Source organism: Schistocerca cancellata, chromosome 3 (genome assembly GCF_023864275.1).
Source record: "Schistocerca cancellata isolate TAMUIC-IGC-003103 chromosome 3, iqSchCanc2.1, whole genome shotgun sequence".
Classification (NCBI taxonomy): Eukaryota; Metazoa; Arthropoda; class Insecta; order Orthoptera; family Acrididae; genus Schistocerca; species Schistocerca cancellata.
In genome coordinates this window covers 266,683,447-266,697,821 of record NC_064628.1, presented here as the reverse complement: position 1 = coordinate 266,697,821, position 14,375 = coordinate 266,683,447, and the positions used below count along the sequence as shown (strand labels likewise).

General features: G+C 36.4%; 1 long non-coding RNA gene across 1 annotated transcript in view; it reads left to right on the top strand.

Moving 5' to 3' along the window:
* The window catches only part of LOC126174923 (uncharacterized), a 51,385-nt gene extending 42,595 nt beyond the window's left edge, over positions 1 to 8,790 (top strand). Inside the window, exons 2-3 of the long non-coding RNA XR_007535498.1 lie at positions 681 to 1,681; positions 8,485 to 8,790. This is a non-coding gene — a long non-coding RNA (uncharacterized LOC126174923). The remainder of the gene's footprint in view (positions 1 to 680; positions 1,682 to 8,484) is intronic.
* Positions 8,791 to 14,375: the final 5,585 nt, after the last annotated feature.

The following is a 14,375-nucleotide window of genomic DNA, read 5'->3' as shown; positions in this document are numbered from 1 at the left end:
GTGAGTCAGTCACTGAAAAGCTCATATATAATAATAACTGAGTGTTTGTTATTATTGATGAAGAGAATACACAATGGTTTAAAGCTAAAGATGTAACTAAACTTTCAAATTATAATAAAATAGACAATGCCTTTAAACATTTTGACAAAACAGATACTATTACATTAGAAATGTTAAACCCTTCCATGTTGGAGGTGTTGGAAGGAAATGAAAAATCAACTATTTTCATTAATGAAGGTGTCCTCTATAATTTAATTTTAAAATTACAAAAGTAAGAAATCAAACATTTAAAAAAATGGGTTACAAACAAGGTACTGCCATCAATTTGTGAACATGGAGAATACAAAATAAAAGAAATGCATCAAAGCCAAATAACACACTTATAAAATTTAAATAAAATTAAAGATGATGGAATTAAAATTAGAGATGAACATGTAGAACAGTTAACTGAGTCAGTTGATAATGCTTCAGAAATGGTACAAGAAATACACAGAGAAATTGATATACAGGGTGTATCAAAAATAATCATTATGTTATTTGAGATATTGTAGTGTTTTGAGAATTTCTGGATAAATTCTAGAACCACTCAGCTTTCTACCATCTCAAACACACAATATTTTAGAAGTGAGTGTGGGATGATAGAATCCTGCCTACTGTGTGTCACTTGTTTGTGTGTGCAGGTTTAAAATTCAGTCACAAGAAGAATGTAGACATGGCGGTTCAGTGGCAACGACAAGTACTTGTTGGGCAATCCATGGAAATTTCCTCGAAAGTGTACAGAAGAACAATGGAGCTTCTATGTGATGTGCTAATTGTGTCAGTGACCATTGTTATAATAATGGGAACAGTTGAGAAGGTACTCTGGGGAAAAAAATTTGTCTTAGCCTTCTTGAAGGGAAGACGTGTGTTAGGGTCTATGTTGAGACTGGACATGGTGTTTAAGCCAACTTTTCTTTTATATGTAAATTAGTTTGTTTCTAATGTTTGGAGACACGTGAGCCTTACGAAGCAGTATATATTTATATGAAGAGTGAGATTTGTAATGTGTCTGTCTGAAGTTCAAATATATCGTTAGTTAAAGCAAATGAAATTGGTATGTCTACTTATTTTTATAAGTAGAGAGAGTCTTAAGAAATTCCTGTACCTACCAACATACTTTGGAGAAGAAAGTGAAAGAGAGTTTGCAGCAGCAGGCTTACTAGCAAGGAAAGTCGGGCGAGCATGTCATGTAAATCATCTCATAAAAGAAGTGGGAGTTAGTATATTTACTTTGAACTTAAATTGTCATCCAAAGCCATTAGAACCTGGTGACCAGTGAGAAAGGACTGAAAAAACAGGAATTCTAAGACCAAACAACTGAGAATAAGCTGTTGTGTGTTGCCATACCAAATAAACCAAATACGACGAAGAATCTACTACGAGACAACGGAACATGCTCAAGTATAAAAAGGAACAAAATTTTGAATTGAGAAATAGAGAAGAAGATTCCAGTGTGTTTCTCCAAGAATAAATTTGCCTAGAACACTTCAATTAAGAAGATCCAGTGCGGGGAATGTAGAGCTCTCATATACATCATGGGGATGCAGACGCGGAAACCAACATCCAACGCCTCCGGCACCAGTTGCAGTTCACCGGTGCAGACCCGCCTCCACATACTGATGCAGTGCAAATTATCCACCAGGTGAGCGTAAAACAGGACTTCATTGTTTTAGTACAAAGTGGTACAAATTGTTCAGTGAACTTTATTAGGGTAGTTACCATACTTAAAGTTACTTAAATGCTTACAAGATCTAAAGCTTGCAAGAATATGGATAACATACAACAAGTCAAGGAAACTCAAGAGGCTATAGGCAGGAGAGTTAGTAAAGAAGTGCCACACTGGGCTAAGCTAGTAAAACTTAATCAAAGCCCAAAGTGCAGATTTAAATGCCCAAAATGCGGCTTTAAGTGAAGAACTAGACTCAGTACATTCTCAATTAAATAACCAAAGTGAAACCTTAAGTATTCAAGTGGCACATGTAGGTTTGTTAAATACCAAAGTTGACTCACAAAGCAAAGAATTTAGGAATCTATGCAAAGGCGTGGATGCTTTAAAGACTGAATTCAATGCCTTAAATAGAAAGGTAGAGCATTTAAAATTAGATTTAAAGAATGAATTGACTAGTTCCTTGACTATTCATGTAAATCAAATGTTTACGACTTCAGCCAGAAACAGAATGATAATTTTCAGAATTTGAGAAAAAGGTTAGAATTGAATATTGAAGATAAATGTAATAGTGTAGAATCAGAGCTTAATGAAAAGTTATGATCCTTTGAAAATTTGTGCAATGTTAAATTTAATGCTATAAAGCAAGGTTGAGTACTTAAGATATCTAAAAACAAAGATGATTAGACTTACCAAACAAAAGCGCTCGCAGGTCGATAGACACACAAACAAACACAAACATACACACAAAATTCAAGCTTTCGCAACAAACGGTTGCTTCATCAGGAAAGAGGGAAGGAGAGGGAAAGACGAAAGGATGTGGGTTTTAAGGGAGAGGGTAAGGAGTCATTCCAATCCCGGGAGCGGAAAGACTTACCTTAGGGGGAAAAAAGGACAGGTATACACTCGCACACACACACATATCCATCCGCACATACACAGACACAAGCAGACATTTGTAAAGGCAAAGAGTTTGGGCAGAGATGTCAGTCGAGGCGGAAGTACAGAGGCAAAGATGTTGTTGAAAGACAGGTGAGGTATGAGCGGCGGCAAATTGAAATTAGAAATTAGCGGAGATTGAGGCCTGGCGGATAGCGAGAAGAGAGGATATGCTGAAGGGCAAGTTCCCATCTCCGGAGTTCTGACAGGTTGGTGTTAGTGGGAAGTATCCAGATAACCTGGATGGTGTAACACTGTGCCAAGATGTGCTGGCCGTGCACCAAGGCATGTGTAGCCACAGGGTGATCCTCATTACCAACAAACACTGTCTGCCTGTGTCCATTCATGCGAGTGGACAGTTTTATATAACTATGACGATTGTACATCGCATAGGTATGTAAGAACTATGGTGGTTCTACATTGTTTTTATATACAGGGTGGTCCATTGATAGTGACTGGCCAAGTATCTTACGAAATAAGAATCAAATGAGAAAACTACAAAGAACAAAACTCATCTAGCTTGAAGGGGGAAACCAGATGGTGCTATGGTTGGCCCACAAGATGGTGCTGCCATAGGTCAAACGGATATCAACTGTGTTTTTTAAATAGGAACCCCCATTTTTATTACATATTCGTGTAGTACATAAAGAAACATGAATGTTTTAGTTGGACCAATTTTTTCACTTTGTGATAGATGGCGCTGTAACAGTCACAAACATATAAGTATGTGGTATCACATAACATTCCCCAGTGCAGACGGTATTTGCTTTGTGATACATTACCCATGTTAAAATGGACCATTTACGAATTGCAGAAAAGGTCAATATCATGTTGATGTATGGCTATTGTGATCACAATGCCCAACGGGTGTGTGCTATGTATGCTGCTCAGTATCCTGAACATCATCATCCAAGTGTCCAGTCCATTCGCTGGATATTTATATTATTTATTTTATTTATTTATCTCTTGTTCCGGTGATCCATGTTGTGACAGTATCACAGGATATGGAACGTGTCAATTTTACAAGCTTTTGGCCAGAATTTATGGTAATACATAAAACAAAACAAAAACAGTAAACAGTAACTTTTGTTCCACTACAAAGAAAATACATTTTAGATATAGATAGAGATTACAAAACAAAAAACAGTGAACAGTAACTTAGGTCCCACTACAAAAATATGTTTTAGAGAGAGATAAAGATTACAAAATAATAAGTGTTACAAAGAAATAAATATTGCAAAATATATGTTTACAATAAAAATATTCGGTATTACAAATACAAATTTGGGCATATATTTGCAATTTACAATACAAGAGATGTTAAACACTGTAGTTCAAGAACTCTTCTAATGTATAAAATGATCCTTGCAATAGGAACTGCCTTAAGGTTTTTTTAAACAGGAGATCATCATCTATCAAACACTTAATTCTTGAAGGGAGGGCATTAAAAATCTTACAGCCACTGAAATGGACTCCTTTCTGCACCATACTTAGATTTGGCTGTTCATAGTGGATATCATGTTTCCTTCTAGTATTGTGACTGTGATATGCACTATTCAGCTTAAAGATGGATTTTTCTTTCCTTATGAAGCACATCAATGAGAATATATATTGTGCAGTGGATGTAAGTATTTCAAGCTTCTTAAAAAGATTCCTGCATGTGGCTCTAGGATGGACTCCACGCATGATCCTTATGGCTCTTTTTTGTACACACAGTACTTTTTTAGCCAGTGGCTGATTTCCCCAAAATATAATTCCAAATGCCATAATTGCATGAAAGTAACCACAATACGCTGACTTCATGGTTTCCATATTCCTATAAGAAGAAACAATGTGCAATGCATATGTTGCTGAACTTAGTCTTTTGCACAGATCCACGATGTGGTTGGACCAATTCAGTTTGCTATCAATATGCAAGCCTAGGTATTTTGAGGAATCTACCCTGTTTATTGTCTGCTCACCTACCTTTACAAATATTTCCTCATCTTTGGATGTTTTGGGGAACTGGATGTAGTTTGTTTTACAGTAATTTAAACAGGAAGTGTTCAGCCACATGTGAAACATCACCCACGACCTGTAACAAATGATGATGCCCAAGTAGGTGTTTTAGCTGCTGTTGCTGCTAATCCACACATCAGTTGCAGACAAATTGCGCGAGAATCAGGAATCTCTAAAAAGTCGGTGTTGAGAATGCTACATCAACGTTGATTGCACCTGTACCATATTTCTATGCACCAGGAATTGCATGGCAATGACTTTGAATGTCATGTACAGTTCTGGCACTGGGCACAAGAGAAATTACGGGACGATGACAGATTTTTTGCACGTGTTCTATTTAGCGATGAAGCATCATTCACCAACAGTGGTAACATAAACTGGCATAATATGCATTATTGGGCAATGGAAAATCCATGATGGCTGCGACAAGTGGAACATCAGTGACCTTGGCGGATTAATGTATGATGCGGTATTATGGGAGGAAGGGGTAATTGGCCCCCATTTTATCGATGGCAATCTAAATTGTGCAGTGTATGCTGATTTCCTACGTAATGTTCTACTGATGTTACTACAAGATGTTTCACTGCATGACAGAATGGCGATGTACTTCCAACATGATGGATGTCCAGCACATAGCTCGTGTGCAGTTGAAGCGGTATTGAATAGCATATTTCATGACAGGTGGATTGCTCGTCAAAGCTCCATACCATGGCCCGCACGATCACCGGATCTGACGTCCCCGGGTTTCTTTCTGTGGGAAAAGTTGAAGGATATTTGCAATCGTGATCCATCGACAATGTCTGACAACATGCATCAGCGCATTGTCAATGCATGTGCGAACATTATGGGAAGGTGAACTAAAAAAGGCGAACTACTCGCTCTTGAGAGGAATGTCGGTACATATATTGCCAAATGCATTGAGGGTGATGGACATCATTTTGAGCATTTATTGCATTAATGTGGTATTTACAGGTAATCACGCTGTAACAGCATGCATTCTCAGAAATGATAAGTTCACAGAGGTACATGTATCACATTGGAACAACCAAAATAAAATGTTCAAACGTACCTACGTTCTGCATTTTAATTTAAAAAACCCACCTGTTACTAACTGTTTGTCTAAAATTGTGAGCCATATATTTGTGACTATTACAATGCCATCTATCACAGAGCGAAAAAAGTGGTCCAACTAACACATTCATATTTCTTTATGTAGTACATGAATATGTAACAAAATATGGGGGTTCCTATTTTTAAAAAACGCAGTTTTTTTTGGTGTGTGTGTGTGTGTGTGTGTGTGTGTGTGTGTGTGTATATATAATGAGTAGGAGATAGACAAGAAAGAAACGTGAGCAAAGAAAGAAAAAGGAAGGAGGAGTGGCATTAGTCATGCTGATCATTAGGAAATGTCAGTTTAATAAATACTCTGACAAATTGTAGGATAGTGGGACTTGAATAGTATATATAGACATAGTACCTACTAAGAGTATAGAAGTTGAAAAGTAGTGGCGGACTCTAGGGAGTAAATGAAGCAGTAAAAAGTGAATACAAAGTCTAAAATAGATTTTTATTTTTACCTGAGAATGCTTAATTATAGTATACGTGGAAATGTATACTAGGGTAATGAACCCCGAGGCCTACTCAGAAAGGATAAGAGGGGTGAACCCATCATTTGCTAAGTATATAGGTCAGGTGTACCTACATGGAGATAGGACAATCTGGGGCCTAAAAAATATGAATGTTGTATAAAGGGGCATACCTACCAGAATGGAAAGAGGAAGTGCTCTCATAAGGTCAACTCACAAGCAAGGTATAGGTACTGATCCTAGGAGAAGGGGACACTCTTGTGACAAAAGTCACAAATTTTATAGGGATTAGGGATTATTCTGGAAAGTTTGAATTCTTTTTACAACTAGCATTGTTATGTTTCATGTAAGTTTCCTCCAAACTACAAAAAATAGTAAAAATAGTATACACTAAGGAAAAGTAGTACAAAAAATAAGAACGGAAAGTGGATTACTCATGTGTCATGAACACCTGAAGTTTATGGTTGAAAATAAGGAGGGATTTCTTAAAATTCCTAAACACTAGGGACACTGACTGAACATATCTGGATCTCAAAGTAAAGTAAGAACAAAATAAAGAAACACTCAGCTAAAGATTGTTCTAGAGAAAAAAAAAGTTGTTGAAGTGAAAGATGTGTGTATAAACATGTATAAGAAAAGTATATTTTTATGATGGATATTAATTACATAATGATTGTTTATAAAATATCGTGTTTCTGATCTAACGGGGGGGAGGGGGGGGGTATGTAGTGTTTTCGAATTTCTGCATAAATTCTAGAACCACTCAGGCTTCTACCGTCCCAAACAACGATATTTTAGAAGTGAGTGTGGGATGATAGAATCCTACCTAATGTGCGTCACATGTTTGTGTGTGCAGGTTTGAAATTCAGTCGCAAGAAGAATGTAGACACGGCAGTCAAATGGCAATGACAAGTACTTGTCGGGCGATCCATGGACATTTTAGTGAAAGAACCCTGGAGCTTCTATGTTACTCTGTGCTAATTGTGTCAGTGACCATTGTTATAAAAATGAAAACAGTTGCGAAGGTATTCTTGAGAAATACTTTTGTCTTAGCCTTGTTGAAGGGTAGATGTTGGGACTGGACATGGCGTTTAAGCCAACTTTCTCTTATATGTAAATCAGTTTGTTGCTAATGTTTGGAGATGTGTGAGGCTTACAAAACAGTATATATTTATTTGAAGAGTGAGATTTGTAATATTTCTGAAGTTCAAATATATGTAGTTAGTTAAAGCAAATGAAATTGGCATGTCTACTTATTTTTATAAGTAGAGAGACTCTTGAGAAATTCCTGTACCTAGCAGGAAGAAGAAAGTGAAAGAGAGTTTGTAGCAGCAGGCTAACCAGCAAGGAAAGTCAGCCAAGCATGTCAAGTAAGTCATCTCGTAAAAGAAGTGGAAGTTAGTATATTTACTTCGCACTGAAATTGTCACCCAAAGCCATTAGAATATGTGCGTGAACAACATACTATTGGAAAGAGCAAACTCTAGAGTTTTACATGGTTCCCACTAGATAGCAGCAGTGTGTGCCCACTTCAGCTCTAGTAAAAATAGTGTCGGGACAACAGAAAGCATGTTGTGTTATATGTTTTGCACAGTGCAGGTCAGTAATAACTGTTCATCATGACTTTCATACTAGGTATGGTGTGGCTCCTTGTACAGCACAGAGCATTAGGTGATGGCATGAACAATTCCAAGAAACAGGTTGTTTGTGTAAAGGCAAACTTCTGGGCCATCCTCAAGTGTCTGACACAGACATTGAACAAATCCACCATACTTTCATTGAGTCTGCTAAAATTCGTTCACCGTGCAGCTCGACAGCTTTACATGCCCTGATGTCTGTCTGGTGTGTGTTGTATTGATATTTACACATGAAACCATGCAAAATTCAGCTGCTTCAAGCTCTTTGTGAAGGTGACAAACAACAATGTGTCAAGTTCTGTAATTTTGTTCTTGGGAAGATAGAGGATGACAGTTTTCTTCCATGCTTAGTGTTTAGCGATGAGGCAACATTACATTTAAGTGGAAAGGTACAGTCATAATGTAGGAATATGGGGTACAGAACAACTACATGAAGCTGTACAACATGAGAGGGACTCTCCAAAATTAAATGTGTTTTGTGCAGTTTCACGGAAAAAAGTGTATGGCCCATTTTTCCTTTGCCAAGAACACTGTTACAGGAAGCACATATCTCGATATGCTTGACAGCTTGCTTATACCCCAGTTGGAGACTGATTCAAATTACTTCATTCACCAACAGGATGGGCCACCGCCACACTGGCATCTGGAAGAGTGGGAATTTTTAAATCAAAGGATTGCTGGACAATGAATTGGTGGCACTGGAACAAATGAATCAGCATCACATTACTGGCCTTCAACGTCACCGGATCTGACTGGATGTGATTGTTTCTGAGGGTTTATAATAACTGTTTATGTGCCTCTGATACCAACAACAATGAATGAACTGAGACATTGTATAACAGCAGCAGTTGAATCTGTAACTCAAGACAGGCTCACTGCAGTGCAGGAACAGTTTGAATACCACATTGACATATGCCGTGCATCTCAAGGGGGGCATATTGAACACCTATGAAAAGGTATAAAAAAAAATTTGATTTCCTGTTCATCAAAATTCATTGTATATGTTTATTAGCTTCAGAAATATAGATGTGCCAAATCGAGTGATTCTTTTTTAATACACCCTCTATTATTACCTCATGTTGTTCCTCAAACATCTGATCAGAATTTAAGACTAAATTTTGTTCTTTTAAAGTTATTTGATGAAATCTTTTAATATAAAAATTACTTCATTAGAGCACAAACAAGAAGTTCGAAAAGGCAACTGCATACAATTGAAGCTAGACATCCAAATTGTGAAGAAATGTTAAGACTTAATTCTAATCCTAATTCAGTAAATTTACACCAAAGAATGAACGAAACTTTAAGAATTGTTTTATGACTCAATTATTTCATAATTTTGGATGACTTCACACAAGAACAATTGATTAATGATGTAATTAGTCTTTGATGTAGTCTTAAACTGGGCACAGCCCAAAGGCTGTTTCAGTTGCCATTTCTTTAGCTGTCACTTAATCGGGTCTAATAATTTCTCACCCCGCAAATATTTTAACAACACTTCTGTATACTGGACAAGAAGAATGATTTACTAACCATTTATCAACACATTTTTTATGAAATACATGATCACATTTCGCTTTTTCAAATTGACGATTTTGATCAGTTAAGCATATAGAACTATCTTCTACTGTCATAGATAATATTTCATAAGATTTTTTTAATTTTTGGTATGAATGATTAGATAAACTTCTACGCCTTAAAATATTGATCCAGTTAACTTTATCTTTAAATTCCATTCAGTCACTTTTGTTCAACTGATATATCATCCCAGTCTAATTTGTCTTGATATTCTCTCATAAAATTTTCAGACAGATCTTGTCCACATGATAGGTGGCACCATTATTGTGTCTTGCAATTCTCACATAAAATCTTCAGATAATTTTTGTTCAGTTGATACAACACTCCAATATAATTTGTCTTTAAATTCTCTTGTGAAGTTTTCGGATAGTTTTAGTCTGTATGATATTCCTTACCAGTCTTTTTTGTCTTGAAATTAATTTATAAAGTCTTTTGTCAGATTTTAACATCTTGATATATATTGCTAATTTACTCTATCCTGACAGTCTCTAATAAACTCTTCACATAATTTTTGATATGTTGATATCTTATTGCAATTTACTTTATCCTGAAATTCTCTTATGAACTTTTCAGGCATATAACGATGTTTAGATAGAGATTTTCTCAATCTATTTTATCATTAAATTCCCTCATTAAGTTTTCAGATAATTCATGACAACTTAATATTAGATATTTCCAGTCAACTTCAGTAAATGGAACTTTCTTTTTAATGTTATCAACAACTAAACTTAAGAGCCAAAGAAACTGGCTAACTTGCCTAATATGGCATGGCATGGACTCAATCCAGTCAATTTCAGTAAATGGAACTTTCTTTTTAATGTTATCAACAACTAAACTTAAGAGCCAAAGAAACTGGCACACTTGCCTAATATGGCATGGCATGGACTCAATTAATGTCTGAACTAGCTCCTACAGGGCTTTCCATAAGTCCATGACTGTGTGAGGGGAGTGGAGATCTCTTCTTAACAGCACGTTGCAAGATATCCCAGATATGCTCAATAATGTTCATGTATGAGGAGTTTGGTGGCCAGTGGAAGCGTTTAAACTCAGAAGAGGATTCCTGGATACACTCTGTAGCAATTCTGGACATTTGGGGTATCGAATTGTTCTGCTGAAATCGCCCAAGTCCGTTGGAATGTACAATGGACTTGAATGGATGCTGGTGATTAGACAGGATGCTTACGTACTTGTAACTGGTCAGAGTTTTACCTGGACATAACAGGCATCCCACATCACTCTGACTGCACATTCACCACATCATTACAGAGCCTCTATTAGCTTGAACGGTCCTCTACTGACATACAGGGTCCATAGATTTATAAGGTTGTCTACACACCCGTAAATGTCCATCTGCTCGATACAATTTGAAATGAGACTTGTCCGACCAGGCAACATGTTTCAAGTCATCAACAGTCCAATGTCATTGTTGACATGCCCAGGTGAGGCATACAGCTTTGTGTCATGCCGTTATCAAGGGTAAACGAGTGGGCCTTTGGCTCTGAAAGCCCATATTGATGATGTTTTGTTGAATGGTTCAGATGCTGACACTTGTTGATGGCCCAGCATTAAAATCTGCAGCATTCTGCAGAATGGTTGCACTTCTGTCATGTTGAACAATGCTCTTCAGTTGCCACTGGTCCCATTCTCACAGGATCTTTTTCTGGCTGCAGCGATGTCGGAGGGTTGATGTTTTACCTGATTCCTGATATTCACAGTACACTCGTGAAATGGTCATATGGGAAAATCCCCACTTCATCGCTACCTCAGTGATGCTATCTCCCATTACTCATGCACCGACTATAGCACCATGTTTAACTCACGTAACTCTTGATAACCTGTCACTGTAGCAGCAGTAACCAGTCTAACAACTGTGCCTGACACTTGTTGTCTTATATAGGCATTGCTGACTGCAGTGCTGTATTCTGCCTTTTTATGTATCTCTGTATCTGAGTATGCATGCCCATACCAGTTTCTTTAGTGCTTCAGTGCATAACCCCATTGCTTCATTTGTTAAATACAATTCATATAATTGTCCTAAATTTTAATTTTTACACACAAGATGAATGATTTGAATAATTTGTTGTTTTCTCAGTTTAGAATAACCTTTAATTCCTAGTTGTTTAGCTCCAGGTTTTAATTTGCTTGATTTTAGGTTCTCCATATATAAAATTTATTTTTTATAAGGAACATATGAAACTGTCTATTTAGTATTTGTGGAAATAAGAATGTGTTGATTAGTAATAATATTTTATATTTTATTAAGGCTGTGACACCAGCCACTGAAAAATTAAATCTCTGAATAATTACAATCTAGAATATACCAAAATAAAACATAATAATCCATTAGCTTTAGAGTATGAATATATGAAAAATATTTTATCCTAATGTAAACTATTTTCTTTAAAGGGAACAAACTCCAGTTAAATCTAATACTGAATCATCTAAAATATTATTCACAAGAACAACTATCTGCGAAATTTAGGTATTTTGATGCAGCTTAAAGACTGCTTTAACTGTCACTGGTTCAAAGATATTTGAAAAGAAAAATTAATAACTAATTATATCTTAATATTTCTACATAATATTCCAGCAGATGATAATTTATCCTCTGAAGAATTCAGAGTATTACAAAAAATGTATTGACAACTAATTTTATTTTTACTTCATTTATGAAGATTTTCAGGGGAGCAAAATTTTGACATCCTGAAAAAATATTGACTTTACTAACCATAAAAGAGATTATAAAAGTTTTCTACAAAAAATGAACTTGAATTTTAACAGTAACTTCTTACAATTCCACATTGGATGATTACTCTTTCTTGAAAATCAATTGATTACAAATTTTAGCTAATGCTTGTCTGTTTTTTTTATAGTGTACACAAACCATACATATTTCTTCTCCATTTAGACTATATAATTCACTTTCTCATCAGTTAATTGATCTATGGACATGGATACATCATCATCAGGATAACATACAGATATAAAATGTGGAAGTGTTACTTTTCTTATTTGTATTGTATGATGCATTTATATATAAAAAAATTTGTTAATAAAAATAAAAAATCCAATAAAAATTGTTTTCTATTAAATGGAAACAATTCCAATTACATCTAATGCTGAGGCATCTTTAATGAATATATTTCAGAACAACAACAGAATCATATATAACAATAAAGAAGTACAGCACGTACATAAAGCCTGGGAACATTTTTTTTTCCATGTATACTGTCACAGCATAGTTTGGTAATTTGCCGATAGTCAGTGCTAGTCGCAAACATGGTGACTTCAGGTGTGGAACAAGCTTTCTGTGTGTTGGAGTTCAACAAAAACAATAGCTGTTCAACAGATGTTTAAAGCCAAGTATGGTAAGAAGCCACCAACAAGGAAGGCCATTTACCACTGGCACACCAAATTCATTACACCAGGCAGCTTGAGCTCAGTAAAGAGAAGTGGACATCCCAGTGTGAGTGAAGTGAATGTGGAGCACGTATGAGAGACATTCATAATGAATCCAAAGAAATTGGTGCATCATGCATCCCATGAATGTGAAATGGCTCCAGTGACAGTGTGGAAAGTCCTGCAACAGAAGCTGTCTATAAAAACATTCAAATTGGAGCTAGTGCAGAAGCTCAATGACGATGATAAAGACAAGCATTTTCAGTTTTGTCCGCACATGTAATAATTGAATGAGTATGAGGATGACATTGTTGATTGCTTAATTTTTAGCAGTGAAGCCACTTTTCACATTAATGGGAAAGTGAACAGGCATAATTGTCGAATCTTGGGTACAAAGCATCCACACGAATGCATTGAATTTAAGTGTGATTCCCCAAAGGGAAATGGTTTTTGTGCCTTGTCATGTCTACATCTATATCTGCATCTACATCATATTCCGCAAGCCACCTAATGGCGTGTGGCAGAGGGTACGTTTGGTGCCACTAACTGATCCCTCCAACCCTGTTCCACTTGCAAACAGTGCGTTGGAAGTATGATTGTTGGTAGGCCTCTGTATTGGCTCTAATTTCTCAAAAAGTGTACGGGCCATTCTTCTTTGCTGAGAGCACTGTCACTGGATATTTCTACCTGGACATGCTGCAGCAATGGCTGATGCCTCAAATGCCATCAGACTCTCTGTTCATCTTTCAGCAGGATGGAGCTCCACCCCATTTTCATCGTGAAGTTCATGGGTACCTGAACATGGAGCTGCTGCATTGATAGATTGGCCATGCTACAGAAGGGTCAACAGTTTCATGAAATGGCCTCCCCGACCACCAGATCTCACTCCGTGTGACTTTTTTCTGTGGGGACACATAAAGATCTGGTTTATGTATTGCCTCTACCATGTGATGTAGCAGAGCTCCAGGAGAGAATATGGGAAGCGACTGCCACAGTCAAAGATGCCATGCTGGGATGGGTATGGCAAGAATTTGATTACTGTATTGACATCTGCTGGGCCACACATGGTTCACATATTGATTGTTTGTAAAAAAACTTTCACAGTTTCTCTTCAAAATGTAATATGTATGACGACTGTGCGATGTTTAGTTCTATTGTAGTAAATAATTTAAGTTGTTCCCTGACTTTATGTACACCCTGTACTTGTGATAATTTTTAAAAACAATAATCCATGGTTTAAAACTAAGAACATTGCAGAAGCACCGAAATATGAAAATAAAAGAAAAGGAATTTGAGACCATACTAGAGAAAAACACCAAAAAACTTTGAAAATATCTATGGAAATGAATTGGTTCCTCAATGAGATATAAAATATAATACAGTATTTGTTAATGAAACATGTTTTTTTGTTGAACATGAAATCAAAAATGGAACAAACTGAGCAATTCCAAGACTGAGTAACCAATGAAGTTTTAACATTTATTTATTTATTTATTTATTTTTTGCCCAAGGACTCCAGCTGAAAATTCAGCTGAG